The 9,119-nt window shown below is 50.7% G+C and overlaps 1 protein-coding gene across 1 annotated transcript in view; it reads left to right on the top strand.

The window, feature by feature from the left end:
• NCS1 (neuronal calcium sensor 1) overlaps positions 1-8,849 on the top strand; it is a 41,235-nt gene extending 32,386 nt beyond the window's left edge. The window contains exon 8 of the mRNA XM_011971155.1: positions 4,525-8,849. The gene's annotated coding sequence lies outside the window, so the exon portion shown is untranslated. The remainder of the gene's footprint in view (positions 1-4,524) is intronic.
• Positions 8,850-9,119: the final 270 nt, after the last annotated feature.

The following is a 9,119-nucleotide window of genomic DNA, read 5'->3' as shown; positions in this document are numbered from 1 at the left end:
ATTCTCCTGCCTCAGCCTCCTGAGTAGCTGGGACTACAGGCGCCCGCCAGCGCGCCCGGCTAATTTTTTGTATTTTTAGTAGAGACGGGGTTTCACCGTGGTCTCTATCTCCTGACCTTGTGATCCGCCCACCTTGGCCTCCCAAAGTGCTGGGATTACAGGCGTGAGCCACCGCGCCCGGCTTTTTTGTTTCTTTTTCTTTTTTTTTTTTGAGACAGGGTCTCAGTCCATCACCCAGGCTGGAGTGCAGTGATGGGATCTCGGCTCAATGCAGCCTCTGCCTCCTAGGTTCAAGCAGTTCTCCCTCAGCTTCCCAAGTAGCTGGGACTATAGGCGCCTGCCACCACAACGCCTGCCTACTTTTTGTATTTTTAGTAAAGATGGGGTCATCAAGTTGGCCAGGCTGGTCTTGAACTCCTGACCTTAGGTGATCCACCCACCTCAGCCTCCCAAAGTGCTGGAACTACAGGCATGAGCCACCATGCCTGGCCAGGCCTACACTGTTTTGAAGCGTCTATTATTATTATTATTGTTATTATTATTATTATTATTTTTCACAAGAAATCCTTTTTCACTGAAGAGACATTAGAAAATATGCTTTATGAGAAAACCTCAATTAAAAAGTTTATTTTCAAAAAATACCTTATATATGACTCAGATATAATCACAGTGAGCATTTTAGTGTCCAGACAGATTTTAAAATAATTGAACACTTACAAAACTTCACACGCAGTAAACTGAGTCACACAGAAATACATAATTAAAACCAATTTATAAACGAACTATCACTGTTATTAATATTTCTTTCTTTTTTTTTTTCCAAGATGGAGTCTCCCAGACTGGAGTGCAGTGGCGTGATCTCAGCTCACTGCAACCTCTGTCTCCTGGGTTCAAACAATTCTTGTGCCTCAGCCTCCCAAGTAGCTGGGATTACAGGTGCTCGCCACCACGCCTGGCACATTTTTGTACTTTTAGTAGAGATGGGGTTTCACCATGTTGGACAGGCTGGTCTCGAACTCCTGACCTGGTGATCCACCCACCTTGGCCTCTCAAAGTCCTGGGATTACAGGCGTGGGCCACTGTGCCCGGCCAATATTTCCATCATAGAAATGCTTGACGTGTACCTTGACACATCCCATGGTAAATGCTGATCCATTGTCTAATTTTTCACAGTCCCCTTTTGCAAATCACCACGTCATGTTATTTCCATGACAAGCTTGTCAAATTGACAAGAGCCTTCCCATGATGTGATCCCCCTTTCTATTAGCTCTGCTGGGAAATGGCCTTCTTTCTTCTATAGGGCTGTTCCTTGTGCCTACGCTGTAGTAATTATATCCAATTTGTGTTCTATCATTTTAATGATTTATTTGCCTCCTCAGGTTCCTGATAGCTCATAGTTCCTAGATCACTTGCAGTTATGTAAGTCATTGACTTATTCAGAAACTGAGATGAGGTTTATTTCCACATCATTAAATGTTGAGCCATCATTTTTCATAGCTGTGTAATGCTCCATCACATGGCTGGGCCATAATTTAACCAGTTCCACCGTGTTGGACACTCAGGTTGTTGGGAATTTGGGGAAGATATTAAAAAATTATCTATTATGGGCCAGGCACAGTGGCTCATGCCCGTAACCCCAGCACTTTAGGAGGCTGAGGCAAATGGATCACTTGAGGTTAGGAGTTCAAGACCAGCCTGGGCAACATGGTGAAACCCCATCTCCACAAAAAATATAAAAATCAGCCAGATGTGGTGGTGGGCACCTGTAATCCCAGCTATTTGGGAGGCTGAGGCAGGAGAATTGTTTGAACCTGGGAGGCAGAGGTTGCAGTGAGCCAAAATCATTCCACTGCACTCCAACCTGGGCGACAGAGTAAGACTCTGTCTGAAAAACAAAACAAAACAAATTATCTATTATGGAAACATTCATACACAGTGGTAGAGAGAATAGTGTAATGCTGGCCGGGTTGCAAGTGGTCACTTACACCTATAATCCCCGTGCTTTGGGAGGCCAAAGTGGGAGGATTGCTTTAGGCCAGAAGTTCGAGTCCAGCCTAGGCAACACAGAGAGACTGTCTCTACAAAAAATATAAAAATTAGCCAGGTGTGGTGGCACATGCCTGTAGTCCCAGCTACTCAGGAGGATCGCTTGAGCCCAGGAGTTAAAGGCTACAGTGAACTAGGATTGTACCATTACACTCCTGCCTAGGTGACAGTGTGAGAATTTATCTCTTTAAAAAAAAAAAAAAAAAAGTGTAATGTTTTGTACCCATCACTCAGCTTCCGAATCCCCAGTTCCCTGCCAATCTTGTACCATCTGTGCCCTCCCCCTCCCACCCCCACTCCTGTTATTTTGAAGCAAATTCAAGACATCTTCATACTTAATCCATTTCAAAGTGTATTTCTAAAAGATAAAGATTCTTTAAAAAATTCATAAAGCAAAAAAATCGATAATTCCTTAATATCCTCTGATCTCTAGTTGCTATTCTAGTTTTCTGTTATCTCACCCTTTTTTTTTTTTTTAAACTGAAATCAGACTCAGAATAAAGTCTACCCATTGCAATTGGTTGATAGGTCTCTTAAATTTATTTAGGCTATGTGCAATGGCTGACACCTGTAATCTCAGCGCTTTGGGAGGTCGAGGCATGTGGATCACTTGAGCCCAAAAGTTCAAGACCAGCCTCGGCAACATGGTGAAACCCTGTCTCTACCAAAAGTACAAAAATGAGCTGGGTGTGGTGGCACATGCCTGTAGTCCCACTTACTGAGGGGTGCTGAGGCAGCAGGATTGCTTGAACCAGGGAGATTGAGGCTGCAGTAAGCTGAGATTGTACCATTGCACTCCAGCCTGGGTGACACAGTGAGATTTTATCTCAGAAAAAAGCCTTTTAAATTTTGTTTATTATTTATTTATTTATTTATTTTGAGATGGAGTCTCATTCTTGCTGCCCAGGCTGGAGTGAATGGTGTGATCTCGGCTCACAGCAACCTCTGCCTCCCAGATTCAAGCGATTCTCCCGCCTCAGCCTCCTGAGTAGCTGGGACTACAAGCACGCACCACCACGCCCAGCTAATTTTTGTATTTTTAGTAGACACGGGGTTTCACCATGTTGGCCAGGCTAGTCTCGAACTCTTGAACTCAGGTGATCTGCCTACCTTGGCTTCCCAAAGGGTTGGGATTACAGGCGTGAGCCACCTCACCTGGCCTGAGTATCGATTTTGGGTTCTTTGGGTATATACCTAGGAGTGGAGCTGCTGGGTCATATGGTTAACTCTATGTGTAACTTTTTGAGGAACCACCAAACTGAGCTCCAAAGTAGTGACAGCATTTTGCATTCCCACCAGCAATGGACAGAGGTTCAAGTTGCCCCACATCCTTGCCAACACTTGTTATTTTCCATGAAAAAAAAAAAAGGATAGCCATCCTAGTGGGTGTGAAGTGGTTGCCTTACTGTGGTTTTTGTTGTTGTTCTTGTTGTTGTTGTTTTTGTTTTTTGAGACAGGGTCCCACTCTGTCTCCCAGGCTGGAGTACAGTGATGCAATCTTGGCTCACTGCAACCTCCGCCTCCCAGGTTCAAGTCATTCTCCTGCCTGAGCCTCCCAAGCAGCTGGAATTACAGATGCGTGCCACCATACCCGGCTAATTTTTGTATTTTTGTTAGAGACCGGGTTTCACTGTGTTGGCCAGGCTGGTCCTCCACTCCTGGCCTCAAGCGATCCTCCTGCCTCGGCCTCTCAAAGTGCTGGATTTACAGGTTTGAGCCACTGCTCCTGGCCCTCCCTGTGGTTTTGATGTGTGTTTCCCTAATGACTAGGGATGTTGGACATCTTTTCATGTGTTTATCGACTGTTCTATGCGTTGTTTTTAATGGCTTGTAAACTGTTTTATCCTATGGGTATGTCCTAATGTATTCCACCACTCCCCTGATACTGGACACTTAGATTGTTTTTTCTGCTTCCATTTTTGTTTACTGTTTTCTGCTATTACAGATAATGCAGTGGTAAACATTTATTTATTAAGGATAAATATAGAGTGGGCACAGTGCCTCACGCCTGTAATCCCAGCACTTTGGGAAGCTGAGGCGGGTGGATCATGAGGTCAGGAGTTCGAGACCAGCCTGGCCAAGATGGTGAAACCCTGTCTCTACTAAAAAATACAGAAAAAAAAAAAAAATTAGCCAGGCATGGTGGCAGGCGCCTGTAATCCCAGCTACTTGGGAGGCTGAGGCAGGGGAATCACTTGAACCCGCGAGGCAGAGTTTGCAGTGAGCCGAGATTGTGCCACTGCACTCCAGCCTGGGTGACAGAGCGAGACTCCAACTCAAAAAAAAAAAAAAAAAAGAAGAAGAACCCAATGGGTGCCTCAGATGTTATGCACATTTTTAGGACTTCTGACATAGAATGCCACCTTGCCCTCTATCGACCTTCCTGCCAGCTCTGTGTGCCTATCCTCTGTGGCCAGACCTTAACTCGTATCCCCTGTGGCTGGATCTTAACCCATCTTGCCTCCTTGTGCCTTCCAGATGCCTGGGAACCACTCACCTCCTTCTGTGCCATGAGGCCACCTCAGCCCCGATACCAACCCCGTGCGTCCACCCAGCCTTCTTCCATGTCCACACACAGCCGGCTGCCCTTGACCCGGGAGGCGCCGGCTCTCCTCTCCCCTGTCCTGCACCCATCCCCCGCCTGAAGCCACCGGCTCCAATTGCCAGCAACCTCTGCTTGTCTGGAAAACGACAACACAAAATGGAAAAGGCTACAGCCCTCTGCAAAACCAAGGACTTGGCTGCCTCGCAGGCAGCCTCTCCGTTCCTCCTGCTCTCTTGCGTGTGTGCTTTTGTTTTTTATTTCGAACAGACGTTTTAAAAGAAAAAAAACAACTACCTTCTGTCCTAGAAGACACAGACTGACAGATGGGGCGAAGGCATGGGGACCTCAGAGAACTCTGCCTTGCCCTCGTCCCTCGTCCTTCGGCAGCCGGAGAGGCTGTAGGTGGGCTGAGGGTGTCTGGGGGTTCTGCCTGGTCAACGTTATTTGTCGTCCCATCTTTTAGCAGCAAAACCACCTCCGTGGGTAGGATGATTAATTATGAGGATGATGATTTTTTTGTGATAACAGTATTGTGCTTTTTGTGGGGAAAGTGAGGTTTTTTTTTTTTATATATACATATATAATTGATATCTTTTATTTATTGGTTGTTAACTGTTGCTGCTGCCTGGTGTGTCCTCAGCTCCCCAGGGCTGCAGGCCCACCGTTTACATGTGCACGCCCTGACCCACCTGCCCACGCTGACTTGGGAGGATGGTGGCCTGCAGCGGCCAAGAAGCCAAAAAAAAATTTTTTTTTTCAGATACTGTGTTTGATTTTTGGAGAGGGGAGAGGTGGAAATTCCTAAATGGCTAATGCACTGTTCCCTCCAGCCCGAATGCCTCCTGCCGAACCCCTTTGCCTCTGTCCCCCCATCCTTGTTCTCCTCTGGGTCCATGACATTTTTTCCGAGGATGAACAGGGGACATCTTTAGGTTGTTCAACTCTTGCTTTGGTGTTTGCCGCAGCATGGAAAACAGAGCGCCTAAGGCTGGGAGCCAGAAGAAGGGGCATTGGGTACCCAGGCAGAGTCGGGAGAGGTGGTCTTCGAAGTTAAGTGAGCAGAAATAGAGGGGACGCCCGCCTACTTGGGCTGGGGAGGGATCTGAAGATAGTTCATGACTCTCTCCTGCTCTGCCTTCCCGCCTTCCTATCTGCTTTTTCCAGTAAACTGCATGGCGTCCTTCCCTGGCCCTCTCTTGGCTCAAAGGCTGGGAGAGAGGAAAGGAGAGAAGAGTTCTAGGCAATCCCATCAAGGTAGTCCCTACTCCTGGGGCTGTGGCCCACACGTCTTCACGGAGGCTTCCAGCTCTGCCTGCCACTGAGGCAGGCGCGTTCCCAGCACCATCACCAGGAATGTGAGGCCACCCTGGGTCAGAGGTAGGAGCCCGAGGTCCGGCCTTTGCTCTTTGATTGTGGGCAGCCTCCTGCCCTCTCTGGGTCTCAGTTGCCCCATCTGCAGAGCGAGGAGGCCTGGGCTGGTTGGTCTTGAAGGCCCTTTTCCATGCTGACATGGTGTAATTCTAGGCCTGGGGTTCAGTTTCCCGTGGCTGGTGATTGTGTGGTTAAGTTTGCTCGACCCCAACAGCCTCAGGGACTGTCTGAGTCACAGCGTAGCCCCTATTGCATGGCTACTGGTGTGTGGGGTCTGTTCCAACAGATGAATGTGTCATATGGCACACCTTGTCCCTTCCCGCAGCATTTCCTGGTCCACCCCCACCCCACCCCCCCCGCCGGCCCTTGAGCTCCCTTTGGGCCCAGAAGGAGTCCTTGCCCAGGGAAGGCTTGAGGTGAGAAGCAGCTTCTCAGACTGTCAGGGCCAGGCCTGGGTCTAGAATTCTTGCTGCTGCTTTGCAAAGTCAACAGCCTATCATCCCATGTTTTAGAGGGGACACTGGTCCTCGGTTCCCACCCTCAGCAAGCAGGTCTCCAGCCCGAGGAAGGCCTCTGCTGGAGCGACATTGCTATGTGGGGCTGCGTGGCTGTTCCCCTTGGCTGGAGCATTCAGCCAACCCCAGCATCACCCCTGAGGCATTTATTGGCAGCCCTCTAGGGCTGCATGCTGGCTCGACCGTAACCCCCCTCCCCCACCAACATCCTGCAGGGATGGGGTCAGCGGTTCCACCTTCACAGGCCACTTTGACGGGCGGATTCTTTGAGGCCCCTGCCGGTCGGCTCCCTGCTCAGCCACTGGCCCGGGTTACCTGGGACTCAGCACCAATGGCTGAAGTTTCTCAGCCAGGCTCTGACCTGGGGTCTGGGGCAGGGGATGAACGTGGTGATTCGGGGCTGAGAGGATGAAGGAGGACTTTACCAGGTCAAATTACTTTTCTTTGGCCTCTGCCTGAGGCTTGATTTGCCTCTCTGGTCCAATGGGACTGACACTGTTGTACAGCTTGGCCTGTGGCTGAGGGTGTCTGGGGTTAAGCATGTGGACCCCTTCTGTGTGTCCGGCCTTCCTCCATCATCCTGCCCTTTGGCCTTTTGATTTGAAGCCACAGGTGTGGCTTCTGACCTTAGCAGACGGTATCCTTGCGGACCGCAGCCCAGCGTGCCGGTGGGCCCCCACCCCGAGCCAGCCCAGAGCTGCCGGAAGGGCCACCCTTCCCGGCCCTGGCGGGGTGCTGGACACTGGCCATTTTCACTGGAGGTTGCCCAGCAGGGACCGATCTCTGCCCCTTCCTCTCCCCAGGCCTCTAACTGCAGTGACGCTGCAGAATCCTAAGCCAGGTGCCTCCTGAGCAGCCCGTGCGCCTCTCCACAGCGGCGTTTGCCACCCAATGCGGCTCCCTTCAGATGCTCTGATGCAGAGGGCACGCCCGTAGTCCCTCTGCAGAGCCTCACACTGGGGCCAGGGCAGGCACCAGCCCCAGGCAGCCAGTCGACCACGGCCTGGCGTCTTCCTCGTAGCGTCTGTTCCTCACTTTGTGTTGATGCTGACTTAGAAGAATGTTCCGATTTTCCATGATCTAAGCAGGCCACGTTTAAAATAACATCAAGGCAAGCGTACGTGTCATCCTCTGTACTGACATCTCTTCCCCTGAAATGCTTTTCAATTTGACAGCCCATTTCCTAGACAAGTGCACCTGGGGTTTCAGGAACTTTGTCTCTTTTGGGAGGGGGTTGGTGGGGAGGTCAGGATGCCTGGGATCCCTTCCTGGAGAGTCAGCTTCTCTCCGGAAAAAGCCTCCATTGCCCACCCGCCAGGCAGAAAGTCACCGTGTCCCCAGCGCGGTTTCAGCGTTTGATTTTAAGAGATCTAAGGAAGCGCGGCGCGCCCCCTGGTGCTGGTAAGCCGCCAACGCACCTGGGGCTGCAACCCCACTGGACAGGTGGTCCGGAGGGAGGCTGGAGTGGGGAGGTGAGGAGGGAGCTGTGAGTCCTCAGAGGCCATGGGCCACCACATTTCTGGCAGCGTTTCCCAGACACCCCTCTGCTAGGCCATCCCTGGATAGCAAGTGAATTAACTTAAGGGCACTGTGATGGGAAGCCTTGCCCCCCCCCCGTTTTGTTTTTTTTTTTTTAAATATCTGCGGAATAAACCCAATGGTTAATTTTTGAATGAATAAAAGGCTTTTGTTGAATAAACAGCTGGTCCCATCTTCTGTCTTGGCATCTTAGCATCCAGGCTCAGGCTCTGCCCCTTCTCCAGGATGGCGTAGCCCGGAGTCGCCCTCCCCAGCCTGCACAGTCCCCCGTTGTCCCTGTTTCTGCAGTGGTCCCCGGCCCGAGGGAGGCCCACCTCACTCCCAGCCTGACTCAGTGGCCGGCTTCCTCCAGGACTTTGCGCAAGTCACTTCTGCTCATTGGGTCTCAGTTTCCCCATCCCTTGGATGGGAGCAAGAGTTTCTGCTGGGCCTGCCTTCCAGCAGCCTGGTGAGACCTGAATGTGAGTGTCATCATCAAAGCCCGTCGAAAAGGCAGAGGCTGGTGCCCAGGGGTAGCGGTTTGGACTGCTGCTGCCTCCCACCCGGAGCCTGCCACTTGGGAGAGAGAAATTGGTGTAATGCTTGCAAAAACAAACAAAAGGCAGTGTTTCTGGCTGTGGTTATTTTCTTTCCTGCTTGCCTTCCCAGCCCCCTTTGAGTCTCTTTTTGGGGTGCCGTCCTGTCTGAACCTGCCAGTGTGTGTCTCTGGGGCCAGGTCAAGGCAAGGCCTAGGGGTGGACAGGGGCCGTGTAGCATGCCCCGGCCTCCCCGAGTTCCTACTGTATGTCGTCCATGTCACGCCAATTAAACACGCTTCCTGGACTCGTGCTCGCCTGTGGGCCTGTTGCTTTGTCTGTTTCCATTCTTTCTTTTCCGTTTCGTTTTAGGTTTCTTCCCCTTGTGACACCCTTTCTCTGGCTTTGGGTGTTGTCTTCCCTGTTTCCTGAAGAGAAGGAATGTGTAGGCTGGGTGCGGTGGCTCACGCCTGTAACCCCAGCACTTTGGGAGGCCAAGTTGGGCAGATCACCTGAGGTCTGGAGTTCAAGACCAGCCTGGCCAACATGGTGAAACCCTGTCTCTACTAAAATACAAAAATTAGCTGG

The sequence above is a fragment of the Mandrillus leucophaeus genome, unplaced genomic scaffold, assembly GCF_000951045.1.
Source record: "Mandrillus leucophaeus isolate KB7577 unplaced genomic scaffold, Mleu.le_1.0 Scaffold99, whole genome shotgun sequence".
NCBI classification, from domain to species: Eukaryota; Metazoa; Chordata; class Mammalia; order Primates; family Cercopithecidae; genus Mandrillus; species Mandrillus leucophaeus.
The sequence above is the reverse complement of the archived record's forward strand: the minus strand, read 5'-3'. Positions and strand labels throughout refer to the sequence as shown.